This window comes from Aquarana catesbeiana, linkage group LG03, assembly GCF_042186555.1.
Source record: "Aquarana catesbeiana isolate 2022-GZ linkage group LG03, ASM4218655v1, whole genome shotgun sequence".
Classification (NCBI taxonomy): domain Eukaryota; kingdom Metazoa; phylum Chordata; class Amphibia; order Anura; family Ranidae; genus Aquarana; species Aquarana catesbeiana.
Genome location: NC_133326.1, coordinates 560,036,553 through 560,052,024, shown reverse-complemented (window position 1 = coordinate 560,052,024; position 15,472 = coordinate 560,036,553).

Here is a 15,472-nt window from a genome sequence, read left to right as displayed (position 1 = left end):
TCCGCTTCCACCAAGCAAGCAAATTCAACTGTGTGCACTGTGAGGACTGCCAGAGATCAGAGAGAGGCAGAGCAGCACTGTGCATTACAGGCCAGACCAGGCTGAGGCCCCCCGAGTCCCAACGAGCCTGAGTCTGTCTCACTCCCTGAGTCTGTCTCACTCCTGGAGTCCCGACATACGAGACGACCGCGCCGCCAAGTGCCCAGAGCAGAGCAGACTGTGTAAGTGTGTACAGTAACAGTTGTGTAGTACATTACAATTACAGGCCTGAAGCCTCCCCTCAGAACACCGTCCATCCAGAGCACTGTGTGTGCATTACAGGTCTCTTCTGACCACTGGCAGTGGCATCCAGGGCACTGTAATGGCATTACAGCCATCCCCCAGGCCACCATCCAGCACTGTGCAGCATTATATAACAGCCAAATCTGTGTCTGTGTAGTGTGTTCTAACCATAAATAATAACATGATATTAGGTGTTTTTTTTTACTCTAGGAGTGTATAATAGAGTTTTGAAATTCTAGAGAAATGCTTAAATAATGTATTATTTAACTAAACACATTCGATTTTGGTCGACTAAAATGTACTGGAAATTTGGTCGACTAAAACTAAAACACTTGCAGAAGACTAAATTGGGACTAAAATTAAAATGCCATTTTGGTCCTAAGACTAAAACTAAATTGAAATTTGCTGCCAAAATTAACACAATGATGCAGACATAATGGGGTTGATTTACTAAAGGCAAATAGACTGTGCACTTTTGCATGGGCAGTTGCACTCTGCAAGGGCAGTTGCTCCAAAGCTTAGTAAATGGGCTTTAGCTTTAATTTACAAAGAATATCCAATCACATGCAAGGAAAATTAAAGAAAATCATTTTTTGTCATACTTACCTGTAAAATCCTTTTCTTTGAGTACATCATGGGACAGAGAGTTAGGCTATTATTCATTACCTGCTGGGTTATACGCCATCTCTAGGTGAATGGACACTGGTAGACAAAGTCTTAAACAGGAAGTGATCCCCTATATAACCCCTCCCATACAGGAAGTACATCAGTTTTGTAGCAAGCACTGAATCCTCAAAAAAGAGGGGAGGGACATCTGTGTCCCATGATGTACTCAAAGAAAAGATTTTACAGGTAAGTATGATGAAAAAATCCTATTTTCTTTTTCATACATCATGGGACACAGAGTTAGGCAAATATTCATTACCTACTGGGACGTCCCAGAGCAATAGCCTTGAGGGGAGGGAGACACCCTGCCAAACAATAGCCATCAGACCTTATACGGCAACCTGCAGTACACTGCGGCCGAAAGCGGAATCCTCGGTTGCTCGAACATCCACTTGATAACATTTAACCTTACAAATCTGAGCCACAGATACCTGATGGCAAAAAGCCCAGGAGGTTCCTACACCCCTGGTAGAATGAGCTCTCACCCTAAAGGGAGACGGAGCCAATTGGCAATGAAAGCTCTGGAAGATGCCTGCCCCTTCTTGGGTCCTTTTGGGAAAACAAAAAATGAGTCTGATCCTCGGATCTCCGCAGATCTAGACAAATAAACCTTGACTGCCCGGACAAGGAATGCAGTCGTCTCTCTTCCGCCGAACAAGGCTGAGAGGGAAAAGACAAAATAATATCCTGATTTAAATGAAAGGCTGACACCACTTTTGGCAAAAAGGATGGAACAGGTCATAACACGACCCTGTCGTTGTGAGGGATCAAGTACGGTTCACTGCATGAAAGGGCCGCCAACTCCAACACCCTTCTAGCCAAGTCTGATGGCCACCAGGAAAGCTAGCTTGCGTGACAGCAAGTCTAATTTTCTTGATAGGCTCAAATGGTTGTTTCTGTAACACAGACAGCACAAAGTTCAAGTCCCAAGGACACATAGGTGACCTAATGGGGGGAAGCATAAAGGTTTGGACCAGCGAATGAGAGGCTAAGGGCCTTTGGAATAATACTGACAGGGCCGAAATCTGACCTCTGATTGTATTGAAAGCCAATCTGATTTCCACAGCTGACTGTAGAAAAGAGAGAATTCTCCCAATTACGTATTTCGGAGGATGCCATTTTCTGGCTTCACACCAAGCACTATAAATCTTCCAGAACTTATGATAGATCTTCCTAGTGACAGCTTTTCTAGCATTCACTAGAGTAGACACCACTGGTCCCAAGATGCCATGGTCCTTCAACACCCTGGCTTTAATAGCCATGCCATCAAATTTAGAGACTGTAAATTGGGGTGGAATATAGGACCTTAAGACAGTAGATCGGGGCGGCCATGGCCCGTCTATTGCCAGTGTCACAATCTCCAGGAACCAGGGCTTTCTGGGCCAGGCTGGTGCCATCAGATTGACTGGAACCCCCTCTCTCTGAATCCTGAGCAACAAATGTGGAAGGAGAGGGATCGGGGGGGGGAAAGCATAAACCAGGGAGTACTGGCTCCATGGAACTACCAGAGCATCTGCTCCGATTGCCAGAGGATTCCTTGTTCAGGACCCAAACTGCTGTAGCTTGTTGTTGAACCTGGATGCCAATAGGTCAACCTCTGGCCATCCCCAACGCTGGCAAATTTCCTGGAACACCCCTGGGTGTAGGGACCATTCCCCCGGGCAGATCTGCTGATGGCTGAGATGATCTGCCTTCCAGTTCTCTACTCCCGGAATATGGACTGCTGATAGAATCGGCACATGTCCTTCTGCCCAGGCTAGTATGTGGTTCACCTCCTTCAGAGCTGAACAACTTCTGGTACCGCCTTGGTTGTCTATATAGACCACTGCAGTGGCATTGTCGGACTGAAACCTGATAGGGCAGTCCTGAAGCTCCACCTTCCAGGACTGTAGGGTCAGACATACTGCCCGTAACTCCAGAATGTTGATGGGCAGGTTTTGTTCTGTCCCTGACCATCGCTCCTGAGCTGTGAGCCCCTCTAGGCTCCTAAGAGACTGGCATCTGTGGTCAGTACTCTCCAAGTTACCGGGAGGAAGGATCTTCCCTTTCGCAGGTTCTGATCCTGCAACCACCAGCTTAGGCTTAAGCGCACCCGAGGAGATAAGAACATTGGATAATTCAGGGCTTGTTCTCTCCTGTTCCAAGCCAACAAGATGTCTTGTTGTATAGGCCTAGAATGGAACTGGGCATAGGGCACTGCCTCAAAGGAGACTCGTACAGAGCCAAATGGAGGGTTGTCTGGTGCCCCTTATCTGACGCACCTGATCATTCAGGGCACAGATCTTTACGGGTGGCAAAAATACCCTTGCTTGGACCGTATCTAGGATCAGACCTAAATACTTCAGACTTTGAGCTGGTCTCAAGGCTGACTTTTCGGTATTTAAGACCCAGCCTAAGCTTTCCAAACACTACACTGTGCAGGCTATGCTCTGTTCTAGAGCCTGTAGTGAGTGATCTCTGAGCAGGAGGTCATCCTGATACCCAAGCACCTAGATCCCTTGGGCCCTTAAAAGACCCAGCACTGGTGCTAGGACCTTTGCAAACACCTGGGGAGCTGTGGGAAGCCCGAAGGGTAAAGCCACAAACTGAAAATGATGTTCCTCTACTGTAAATCGCAGAAACCTCTGATGAGGCTGAAAGATAGGTACGTGTAAATACGCGTCCTTTATATTGATGGAGGCTAGAAAGTCTCCCATCTGGAGTGAGGCTACAACTGAGCGGACAGACTCCATCCGAAAGGACTGGATTAGTAGATATTGGTTCACGGATCTTAGATCCAAAATAGGTCTTGTGTCCCCGTTTGGTTTTTGAACCGTAAACAGGTTAGGAAAAAAAACTGCGCCTCTTTCAGCTACAAAAAACCTGTACAATCACTCCTTGATGCACTAAATGATGTAGTGCCTGAAACAGTAAATTTCTTTTTGGAGGATCCGAGTGAAGGCTGGATCTTAGAAACCTCTGAAGGGGAACCCCTCCGTAATTCCAGCCTCCGTAATATAGTTGAGGTGACCCACTCGTCATGAATCACTGTTCTCCAGATGTCTGCAAAGTGCAGCAGCCTTCCCCCCCACCAGATAGAGTGGGGGCAGCCCCTCAAAAAGAGGGCTTGGGGCCAGGTTTAGAAGTGTTTTGGACCCAGGGTTTTTTCTGGCTCTGGCCCTGCGGCTTGCCCCTGACTCTAGCGCCCTGTTGGCAGCAGAACTGCCTTGACGCTGAGACACCTGAGGAAGCAGTCTCTGAGGGTTTCGCCTGGTGCTTCTCTTCACAGGAAGTATAGAACTCTTCCCTCCGGAAATCTTTTGGATATATTTGTCCAAATCGTCACCAAACAAACGTTCCCCATGAAAGGGGAATCCTGCCAATAAATTCTTACAGGGAAGCTCGGCTGACCAGTTCTTAAGCCACAAAAATCTGCGCATATGTACAGACAAGAGAGCCAAACGAGAAACCTGCTGTATTGAATCTTTTAAGGCATCAACAGCAAAACACAGCACTCGAGGAATATCTGTCTTATTTTCAGCAAGATCATCCTCCTGGTTAGGCCTGTCAGGCCGTCTGACCTGATCCTTTAAGGACTGGCAGATACCAATTGCTGCAACAGCTGGCTGAATAGCTGAACTAGCCAAAGAAAAGGAAGCCTTTAATAATGGCTCCAGTTTCTTGTGAACAGGGTCTTTCAAGCCCTGTGCGTTATCCACCGGACAAGTCAAGTTCTTGTTTAAGGAAAAAACTGCTGCATCTATGGCTGGCATGCTCCACTTCTTAACACACTTTCCATGGGATATAAAAGGGAAAACCTCTTATGCCGCGTACACACGGTCGGACTTTCTATCCTACTTGGTCCGGCACACTTTCCGACGGACTTTGTCCGCCAGGTGCGCCGGACTTTAAAACGGACGGACTTGCCCACACACGCCCGGACTTTCCGGCGGGCTAAGTCCGCCCGTCTTTCCGACGGACTTTCGCCGGAGTTCCGGCGGACTTTCAGAATGAACGGACTTGCCCACACACGGACAAGTCCGTTCATTTTGAACGTGACTCAGGTGCGACGGGACTAGAAAAGGATGTCAATCTTGCCGCTTTTATCGGCGAGATTGACACCTTGCGAGCCCCGTCGCGGGGCATACCAGGCCCTTAGGTCTGGTATGGATTATAAAGGGAACCCCCTACACCGAAAAAAGGCGTGGGTTCCCCCCTAAAATCCATACCAGACCCCGATCCGAGCACGCAGCCTGCCCGGTCAGGAAGAGGGGTGGGGACGAGCGAGCGCCCCCCCCCCCCTCCTGAACCGTACCAGGCCACATGCCCTCAACATGGGGGGTGGGTGCTTTGGGGGAGGGGGGCCGCCCTGCGGGCCCCCCCCACCCCAAAGCACCTTGTCCCCATGTTGATGAGGACAAGGGCCTCTTCCCGACAACCCTGGCCGTTGGTTGTCGGGGTCTGCGGGCGGGGGCTTATCGGAATCTGGGAGCCCCCTTTAATAAGGGGGCCCCCAGATCCCGGCCCCCCACCCTATGTGAATGAGTATGGGGTACATGGTACCCCTACCCATTCACCTAGGGAAAAAGTGTAAGTAATAAAACACACTACACAGGTTTTTAAAATATTTTATTAAACAGCTCCGGGGGGGGATCTTCCTCCGGCTTCGGGGGTCTTCTTCCGGCTTCGGGGGTCCCTCCGCTTCATCTTCTCCCAGCGTCCGGTTGGTTCTTCTCCGCTCTCTTCTCTCCAGTTCTTCGGCCGGCTCCTCTGCTGTCTTCAGGTAGCTCTCTTGCCAGCAGAGGTCCGGATTTCTTGTCTTCTTCTCTTCTCCAGATGTTGACACGACGCTCTCTCCGGCTGGACTGCTCTCCGAGGGCTGCGTTGTGACTTATATAGGCGGAGACCCCGCCCCCTTTTGATGTCACAGTCCCTGGGCATGCTGGGACTGTGACGTTTTAGGGGGCGTGGTCACTGGGTGATGTTGGAAAAGTCCGCCAGCGCCCACACACGGGCGGATTGTCCGGCACACTCTGGTCCGCCGGACCAAGTATGCCGGAAAGTCCGACCGTGTGTACGCGGCATTATGCTGTGTACACACGACTGACCGACATGACTTTTCGACAGCAAAGGCCTGACGGAACGATTCTGTCGGACAATTCGATCATGTGTGGGCTTCATCAGACCTTTTCTGTCGAAAAATCTGACGGACTTTAGAAATAGAACATGTTTCAAATCTTTTCGATGGACTTGAGTCCGGTCGTACGTCATCACGTTCGAATTAGTCGGACTTTGGTATGATCGTGTGTAGGCAAGCTTGTTTCGTTGGAACTCTGTCAGAACTCCATCTAAAAGCCCTTCGGAGTTCAGTCCGTTGAAAAGTCCACTCGTGTGTACGCAGCATTAGGAGGAACAAAAATCCTATCAGGATGTTCCCAATCAGTATACACTGCTTGTTCCAACAGTGAGTGTAAGGGGAAGACCTGTGCGGCCTGAAAAGGCCTCAGGGACCCCAAAGAGGACCCAGGAGCTCAGTAACCTCTGAGGCAACTTAAAGGCAGAACGAACCATTTCGGTAAGAGTCTGGATTAAACGTCTCTGCGACTGAGAGGCAGACACCAACTGGATATCTTCTAGTCCAGATTGCTCAGAAGCAGACTCATTCGCCAGGCTCTCCACAGAATCTTGAGCTCTTAGCTCTTCCCCATCCTCAACCCAATGCTGCTCCAAAGTAGGAGGCTTAGGGGAGGGGGAGCTGTCACGCTTCTTGGCACCCTGCGGGATGGAGGCAATCAGGCCAGCAATTCTGTGCTCTATCCCGGCTAGGGCTGAGGACAGTTCATCCTTGGTGATAAAGGGTGAAGCAACAGCATTGACTGTAGGCACAATACCAGATAGGCGCAGTGGCTCAAGTTGCCCGGAAGCCTCCGGTCTTTCAGGAGATAAAACACTAGGGATATGACTAGATTCGTCAGGAGCTACTGATGACATAGGTGTGCCCTTCCCTGTAGTGTTAGTCCCGCTCCTCTTTTTTGAAGACATTACAAGCCACAAAAGGGAGTACCTGGGTGTAGTATTATCACACCTCAGAAGGGAGACCCTTTAATAGGGCTCACCAAGCCCCTATGCAACAATCCTGCTAAGCACATTAGCCTGCCAAGCAACACCCGGTGACTGATGTGACCCGGGTAAGGAGAATTGAACCGCTGAAAATGCCTGGTTCAGAGCCTGCTCATGTCCCACAGCTGCCTTCTGGAAGCACTGCATGCCTGGTAGACACAGCCTAAATAAGCTGGCTGTGCCCCGGGACGTTCTGTGACTGCATGTGCACGCACGTGTGTGCAAGGTCCCGGCAAATGTGCATGGCTGTATTCGAATATGACGCAAATCTTTGTGCGCCCAGATTAGGCTACGGCGCATTTGCAGCTCCGAGTGCGCACATGTTCCTGTCACTTGAGGACCTTCAAGGACTGGGTACCCTTTTCATGTTTAGGGTCCACTCACTTGGACCTGTACAGCACCCTGCAGGAATGTCTTAGCTCTGTGGTGTACAGGATTCCACTTTGCAGGGTCCAGCGCTCAGAGGTCGCATTACAGGCAAAACCTCGCAGGATCTTGTGTCTTCTTTGCGAGGCCATTTATCTAAGCATATTGAGCCTGTGTCAAATGGATCCGATCAGTCAATCCCTTGATTCATTTAAGAACCGTTTGTGGGACTAGAGACCTGGAGCTCAGAGAGCTCAGACAAACGTGCCCATCCCCCTTGCAGACACTGATAAAAAACTGATGTACTTCCTGTATGGGAGGGGTTATATAAGGGATCACTTCCTGTCTAAGACTTTGTCTACCAGTGTCCCTTCACCTAGAGATGGCGTATAACCCAGTACGTAATGAATTATAGCCTAACCCTGTGTCCCATGATGTATGAAAAAGAAAACGGCATTTTTGCTTGCACATGATTGGATGATGGAAGTCAGCAGAGCTCTCCCTCATTTACTAATCTCTGGAGCAACTGCTCTTGCAGAGTGCAACTGCATTTGCAAAAGAGCACAGTCTATTTGCCTATAGTAAATCAACCCTATTGGTTCCGCCATCTGTCACTCACACTGTGGAGGGCCAGCAGTTGAAACTGACTATGGGACTACAGGTACTCTGTATATGGACATGGCGTCATGTAGCGCCCAAGTCAGGATAAAAGACGCAAAATTACAACTCTAGGACAGCCCTGCTTCTGAGCCTAGAGTGATCAGTTTTAGGACAATCAAGTTAAGCGGACAGGATCACCAGGTGTTTAGTAAAGACATAGGAAATACAAATTTACAGGCTACATTTAATAGGAACCAAATGTATAACACAGCACATATATGTCATTTTATTTTTTGGGGCAACATATCCTTTAGGCATTAGGGCTACTTTCACACTGAGGTGCTTTACAGGTATTTTAGCGCTAAAAATAGCGCCTGTAAAGCGCCTCTCCTGTCACTCCAGTGTGAAAGCCCGAGTACTTTCACACTGGAGCGATGCACTTGCGGGACATTAAAAAAAAAGTCCTGCAAGCAGCATCTTTGGGGCGCTTTAGGAGCGGTGTATACACTGCTCCTAAAGCGCCCCTGCCTATTGAAATCAATGGGCAGCGCAGCCGAAGCACCTGCAAATCGCTTCGGCAGCAGCGCTTGTGGGCGCTATTAACCCCTTCGTCGGCTGGTAGCAGGGGGTTAAAAGCACCACTAAAACCATGGTAAAGTGCTGCTAAAAATAGCGGCGCTTTACCGCCGACGTCCCCCCGCCCCAGTGTGAAAGTGTCCTAAATCTGTTTCTTCCAAAATTACTGTATTTGTACTATAGACAATCTTTTCCAGATGTAAAATTGGCCACTGGGGCACAACGAAATGATTTGCATAGTTCCACACACCACCCCAAAAGCAAACCTTTATTTAAAATGTTAACTTAAAGCTACGTTATTGGTCTTGCTGGAAAAATTGAGAAAAAATATTTAGAGGGGCTTACAGGGATACTAAGAGATATTCATATTCTCCAAAAATAATCCATATGCATCCACTACTTAATGGTACTTTAATCTATTTTTCAATGAAGCTTTTCTTACTGTGTTTTTCTCTTGAACCTCTCCTTTCCCCTCACATATGTTTGTACATCGGCAGTACACATTAGTTGTAGTCATGTGCACTATGTACACAGTCCCACAGTTCATAGTCCATCTCTATGAGCCCTTGCACACTGGGGCGGGGGGCGGCGTCGGCGGTAAAACGCCGCCATTATTAGCGGCGTTTTACCGTCGGTATGCGGCCGCTAGCGGGGCGGTTTTACCCCCCGCTAGCGGCCGAGAAAGGGTTAAATACCACCGCAAAGCGCCTCTGCAGAGGCGCTTTGCCGGCGGTATAGCTGCGCCGTCCCATTGATTTCAATGGGCAGGAGCAGTAAAGGAGCGGCATACACACCGCTCCTTCACCGCTCCGAAGATGCTGCTGGCAGGACTTTTTTTACCGTCCTGCCAGCGCATCGCTCCAGTGTTCAAGCCCTCGGGGCTTTCACACTGGAATGAAAGCAGCGGCACTTTCGGGGCGGTTTGCAGGCGCTATTATTAGCGCAATAGCGCCTGCAAACCGCCCCAGTGTGCAAGGGCTCTAAAATGAGCAAAAAAAAAAAAATGGTGGCGACTTTCCAGCATTGAATGGGACCATGGAGAATGAAGATAGCTACTTTTTAACAGGAAGTCAGATCACATCAGCAAAGAAAGGGAATGTGGAGGAGACCAAGAGCAACAGAAAGTACTTTTTTGTGTTAAGAATACATACTTGAATTTTTTAAACCAGAGTTCTATTTTCACGAGTAGAATTTAAACCATAGCTCTGTGGTGTCCAGGATTCCACTTTGCAGGGTCCAGCGCCCAGAAGTCGCATTACAGGCAAAACCTCGCAGAATCTTGTGTCTTCTTTGTGAGGCCATTTATCTAAGCATATTGAGCCTGTGTCAAATGGATCTGATCGGTCAATCCCTTGATTCATTTAAGAACCGTTTGTGGGACTAGAGACCTGGAGCTCAGAGAGCTCAAACAAATGTGCCCATCCACCTTGCAGACACTGGTAAAAAACTGATGTACTTCCTGTATGGGAGGGATTATATAGGAGATCACTTCCTGTCTAAGACTTTGTCTACCAGTGTCCATTCACCTAGAGATGGCTTATAACCCAGTACGTAATGAATATTAGCCTAACTCTGTGTCCCATGATGTATGAAAAAGAAAACGGCATTTTTGCTTGCACATGATTGGATGATAGAAGTCAGCAGAGCTCTCCCTCATTTACTAATCTCTGGAGCAACTGCTCTTGCAGAGTGCAACTGCATTTGCAAAAGAGCACAGTCTATTTGCCTATAGTAAATCAACCCCATTGGTTCCTCCATCTGTCACTCACACTGTGGAGGGCCAGCAGTTGGGACTACAGGTACTCTGTATATGGACATGGCGTCATGTAGTGCCCAAGTCAGGATAAAAGATGCAAAATTACAACTCTAGGACAGACCTGCTTCTGAGCCTAGAGTGATCAGTTTTAGAACAATCAAGTCAAGCGGACAGGATCACCAGGTGTTTAGTAAAGACATAGGAAATGCAAATTTACAGGCTACACTTAATAGGAACCAAATGTATAACACAACACATATATGTCATTTTATTTTTTGGGGCAACATACCCTTTAGGCATTAACCACTTCAGCCCCGGAAGGATTTACCCCCTTAATGACCAGAGCACTTTTTACAATTTGGCACTGCGTCGCTTTAACTGCTAATTGCGCGGTCATGCAATGCTGTACCCAAACGAAATTTGCGTCCTTTTCTTCCCACAAATAGAGCTTTCTTTTGATGGTATTTGATAACCTCTGCCGTTTTTATTTTTTGCGCTATAAATGGAAAAAGACCGAAAATTTTGAAAAAAAATGATATTTTCTACTTTTTGTTATAAAAAAAATCCAATAAACTCAATTTTAGTCATACATTTAGGCCAAAATGTATTCGGCCACATGTCTTTGGTAAAAAAAATGTCAATAAGTGTATATTTATTGGTTTGCGCAAAAGTTATAGCGCCTACAAACTAGGGTACATTTTCTGGAATTTACACAGCCTTTAATTTATGACTGTCTATGTCATTTCTTGAGGTGCTAAAATGGCAGGGCAGTACAAAACCCCCACAAATGACCCCATTTTGGAAAGTAGACACCCCAAGGAAATTGCTGAGAGGCATGTTGAGCCCATTGAATATTAATTTTTTTTGTCCCAAGTGATTGAATAATGACTAAAAAAAAAAAAAAAAATTACAAAAAGTTGTCACTAAATGATATATTGCTGCTGCTTCTCCTGAGTATGGGGATACCACATGTGTGGGACTTTTTGGGAGCTTAGCCGCGTACGGGGCCCCAAAAACCAATCACTGCCTTCAGGATTTCTAAGGGCGTAAATTTTTGATTTTACTCCTCACTACCTATCACAGTTTTGAAGGCCATAAAATGCCCAGATGGCATAAACCCCCCCCCCAAATGACCCCATTTTGGAAAGTAGGGTGGGTTAGTGGGGTACCCTAGACCTAAAGGGGGCTAACAATAACTGCCCTACCACACTAACTGTCACAAACTGACACCATGCAGTAATCAGAAAAAAAAAAACTGCTTGGTGTTAGTGTGACGGGGGGGGGGGGGGGGGTAAAGGGGGGTGTAAAGTGTGCCTGGCATGTTCTACTGTATGTGTGTGTGTTGTGCACTCACATTACAGTCTTCTCTCCTCGGCGCCGGAACGGAAACTGCCGAGCCGAGGAGAGATGACATCACATCCTCTGCCTCTGTGTACTACACAGAGGCAGGGGAAGATTCCGATTGGCTGGGAGCGATCACGAGGGGGGGGCCACGAATAGATGGCCCCCCCTCATCTCTGATCGCTGCCAGACCAAAGCCGACCGCCTCTGGCACCGGGGGGGGCGATCGGACCCCCGCCCGCGGGAAGGCAATCACGTACCAGGTACGTGATTTTGCCTGCCCGTGCCATTCTGCGTATGTTGTCGTTAGGCGGTCGGCAAGTGGTTAAGGATACTTTCACACTGAGGCACTTTACAGGTATTTTAGGGCTAAAATAGCAAATGCAAAGCACCTATAAAGCGCCTCTCCTGTCACTGGAGCGGTGCACTTGCGGGACGTTAAAAAAAGTCCTGCAAGCAGCATCTTTGGGGCGCTTTAGGAGCGGTGTATACACCGCTCCTTAATCACCCCTGCCCATTGAAATCAATGGGCAGCGCAGCCGAAGCGCCTGCAAATCGCTTCGGCAGCGGCGCTTTGTGGGTGCTATTAACCCCTTCATTGGCTGCTAGCGGGGGGTTAAAAGCACTGCTAAAACCACGGTAAAGTGCTGCTAAAACTAGCAGCGCTTTACCTCCTACGCCCCCCCCCGTCCCAGTGTAAAAGTGCCCTAAATTTGTCTGTTCCAAAATTACTGTATCTGTACAATAGACATGCTTTTCCAGATGTAAAGTTGGTCACTGGGGCACAACAAAATGATTTGCATAGCTCCACACACCACCCCAAAAGCAAACCTTTATTTAAAATGTTGACTTAAAGCTACGTTATTGGTCGTGCTGGAAAAATTGAGAAAAAATAATAGAGGGGCTTACAGGGATACTAAGAGATATTCATATTCTCCAAAAATAATCCATATGCATCCACTACTTAATGGTACTTTAATCTATTTTTCAATGAAGCTTTTCTTACTGTGTTTTTCTCTTGAACCTCTCCTTTCCCCTCACATATGTTTGTAAATCGGCAGTACACATTAGTTGTAGTCATGTGCACTATGTACACAGTCCCACAGTTCATAGTCCATCTCTACAATGAGCAAAAAAAATGATGGCGACTTTCCAGCATTCAATGGGACCATGGAGAATGAAGATAGCTACCTTCTAACAGGAAGTCAGATCACATCAGCAAAGAAAAGGAATGTGGAGGAGACCAAGAGCAACAGAATGTACTTTTTTGAGTTAAGAATACATACTTGAATAGAATTATTTTTAAAACACAGTTTTATTTTCACAAGTAGAATTTAAACCAGAGTTTAGTGTCACTTTGTACCTGTCCTGGTGAAAAAGTTGCTCCAGGCTCCTCTGATTTCTTGTCATGAGAGCAACTTGATCACCTGATCTTGGCTAAAGGAGATAATCCATATTTAGACCCTTCTCTATTAGCAAAGCTCATGTGACCCAACACCTGGGGTTTTGTTCATGGTACTGAAACCGGAGCAGTATATTCTCAGTGAAAGTTAAATGATCTTTTCTGTCCTCCCTGTTTATTTACCCAAGCAACGTATGTATATTTCTTCTGTTTTAGATATGTATTCAATTTACACTGCCTTTTCTTTTGACAAACATGGCCACCCATGAGTTTTAGCAAAGTCACAGTTCTCAAGTAAATATATTTATTTGCAGGAATGGTTGAGTTGTTTGTAGCTGTATTACACACAATTATTATTATTTTTAAATGATGGTTTCTTTTGTTAGCTATTTTTCATTATGTATCTTTTTTTCACTTGAAGTATACTGGTAAATAATCTTCTCTGTGCTTCATCCCCATGGTCATTTCCGATCTGTGTTTGTCTGGTGTAGGTGGGAGCGTCATCCAGAGTATCCTTTTAAGAATGGAGACTAAACACAAAGCAACAGCAATAAGGACTGTATATATCATGACCTCTGTGTTCGTTCTTCAGTGGATACTCGACTAAAAAAAGTATCATTGATAATCATGAGTCCTTCTGCTATTTCTACTTGTTTCTTTCCCCACAGTATTTTCTATGATCACATTTACAATTAACATCGCATTAATAAAGATTTTACATGCTTGGCACTATGGGGTTGATTTACTAAAGGCCAATAGACTGTGCACCTTGGAAAGTGCAATTGCACTCTGCAAGTGCAGTTGCTCCAGAGCTTAGTAAATGAGGTAAAGCTTCACTTTGCAAAGAATACCCAATCACATGCAAGGAAAATAAAAAAAAACAGCATTTTTGCTTGCACATGATTGGTTGATGAAAGTCAGCTGAGCCTCTGCTCATTTACTAAACTCTGGTGCAACTGCTCTTGCCGTGTGCAACTGCACTTTCCAAAGTGCACAGTCTTTTTGCCTTTAGTAAATCAACCCCTATGAGTCACTCATATGTATAATTAAAGAACAATCATGGTCCTTCATAGCATTAGAGACCAATTTCCTCTGGAAGGTGATTTGGACTGAAGTGCATTGTGTATAAAGTAGAATATTGTCTGAAATGCATGGTAGCCATGCATTGCTGGAAGCAGGTTTTATTTTCTACCTAAACACCTCCTGCTGCATTTCTCAGTGTCTGTGACACTGATAACACATGACAGTAGTTAACACTTCAGTATGTAGAAATTGGACTTCTGCAGCTAAGATGTTAGGATGTGACAGCACTGTGTGTTCTGCCTTGGGCAGACATTCACATGGGCGATTTGGCCCGGTGTGAATGACAGTGGCAGGAATCTACTGTTTGAATCATGCAGCTGTTTTTGCAACCTGTGAGCGGTTTGCTGCAGCCACCGAGCTCATACACTTTAATGACAGGTCAGCGAGGGTCACAGCTTGAGTCTCACAGGTGGCAAAAACAGCTGCCTTTGCACCAGGCTGGATCAAGTGAATGTAGTCTTAAGTCCTCATGCACACGGACGTTTTTACAGCTGCTTTTTTGAGCTTTTTTTTGCAGCTTAAAAAGGCCTGTCTATGTTAGTCTATGGCTTCATGCCCACCTAGGCGTTTTTGAGCTGCAAGTGGCATAGGCGTTTTTAAGCTGTAAAAAAAACCCAGGACCAGTGGGTTCTGAAAGACGTTTTTCAGCTGTAAAAACGCTCTAACGCTGAAAAACGCTCAAAAACGTCATTCACCAACATTTTTTAATGTTTTTGATCCATTGAAAAAAAAAAAAAAAAAAAAATTTTGAAAAAAAAAAACCGCTAAAAAACGCTAACGCGGAAAAACGCTCAAAAACGCTAAAAAACACTATTGCAAAAACTCTGAAAAAAGCTGAAAAAAAAATCACTGCAAAGATACTGGCGTTTTCATAACGTTATTTTAACAGCCTGTGTGCATGAGGGCTAAATGTTAATTTATGCAAAAGTTGTACATACTGAGACTCAGTCTATAGTCCTATAGTAGGGTTGCCACCTTTTCTTCATGTCAAACCCGAACACTTTAGCGGCACACAGCAATTTTTTATTTTTTAATAGTATAAACTATACACATATTTTGCCATTAAAAAACAATTCTAATCATATGAAGTTAATAACAAGAGTCCCTCTTTACATCAGAGTCCACAGAGTTCCCCTTTTACACATGAATTTGCAGAGTTCCCATTCACTGTAAGGGGGGACTCTGCAGCCTCTAATGTAAGGGAGAACTCTGGGAACTCTGACATAAGGGATGCTCTAGGAACCCTGATTTAAGGGGGAACACTGAGAACTCCGATGTGTGGAGAGGACTCTGATGTAAGG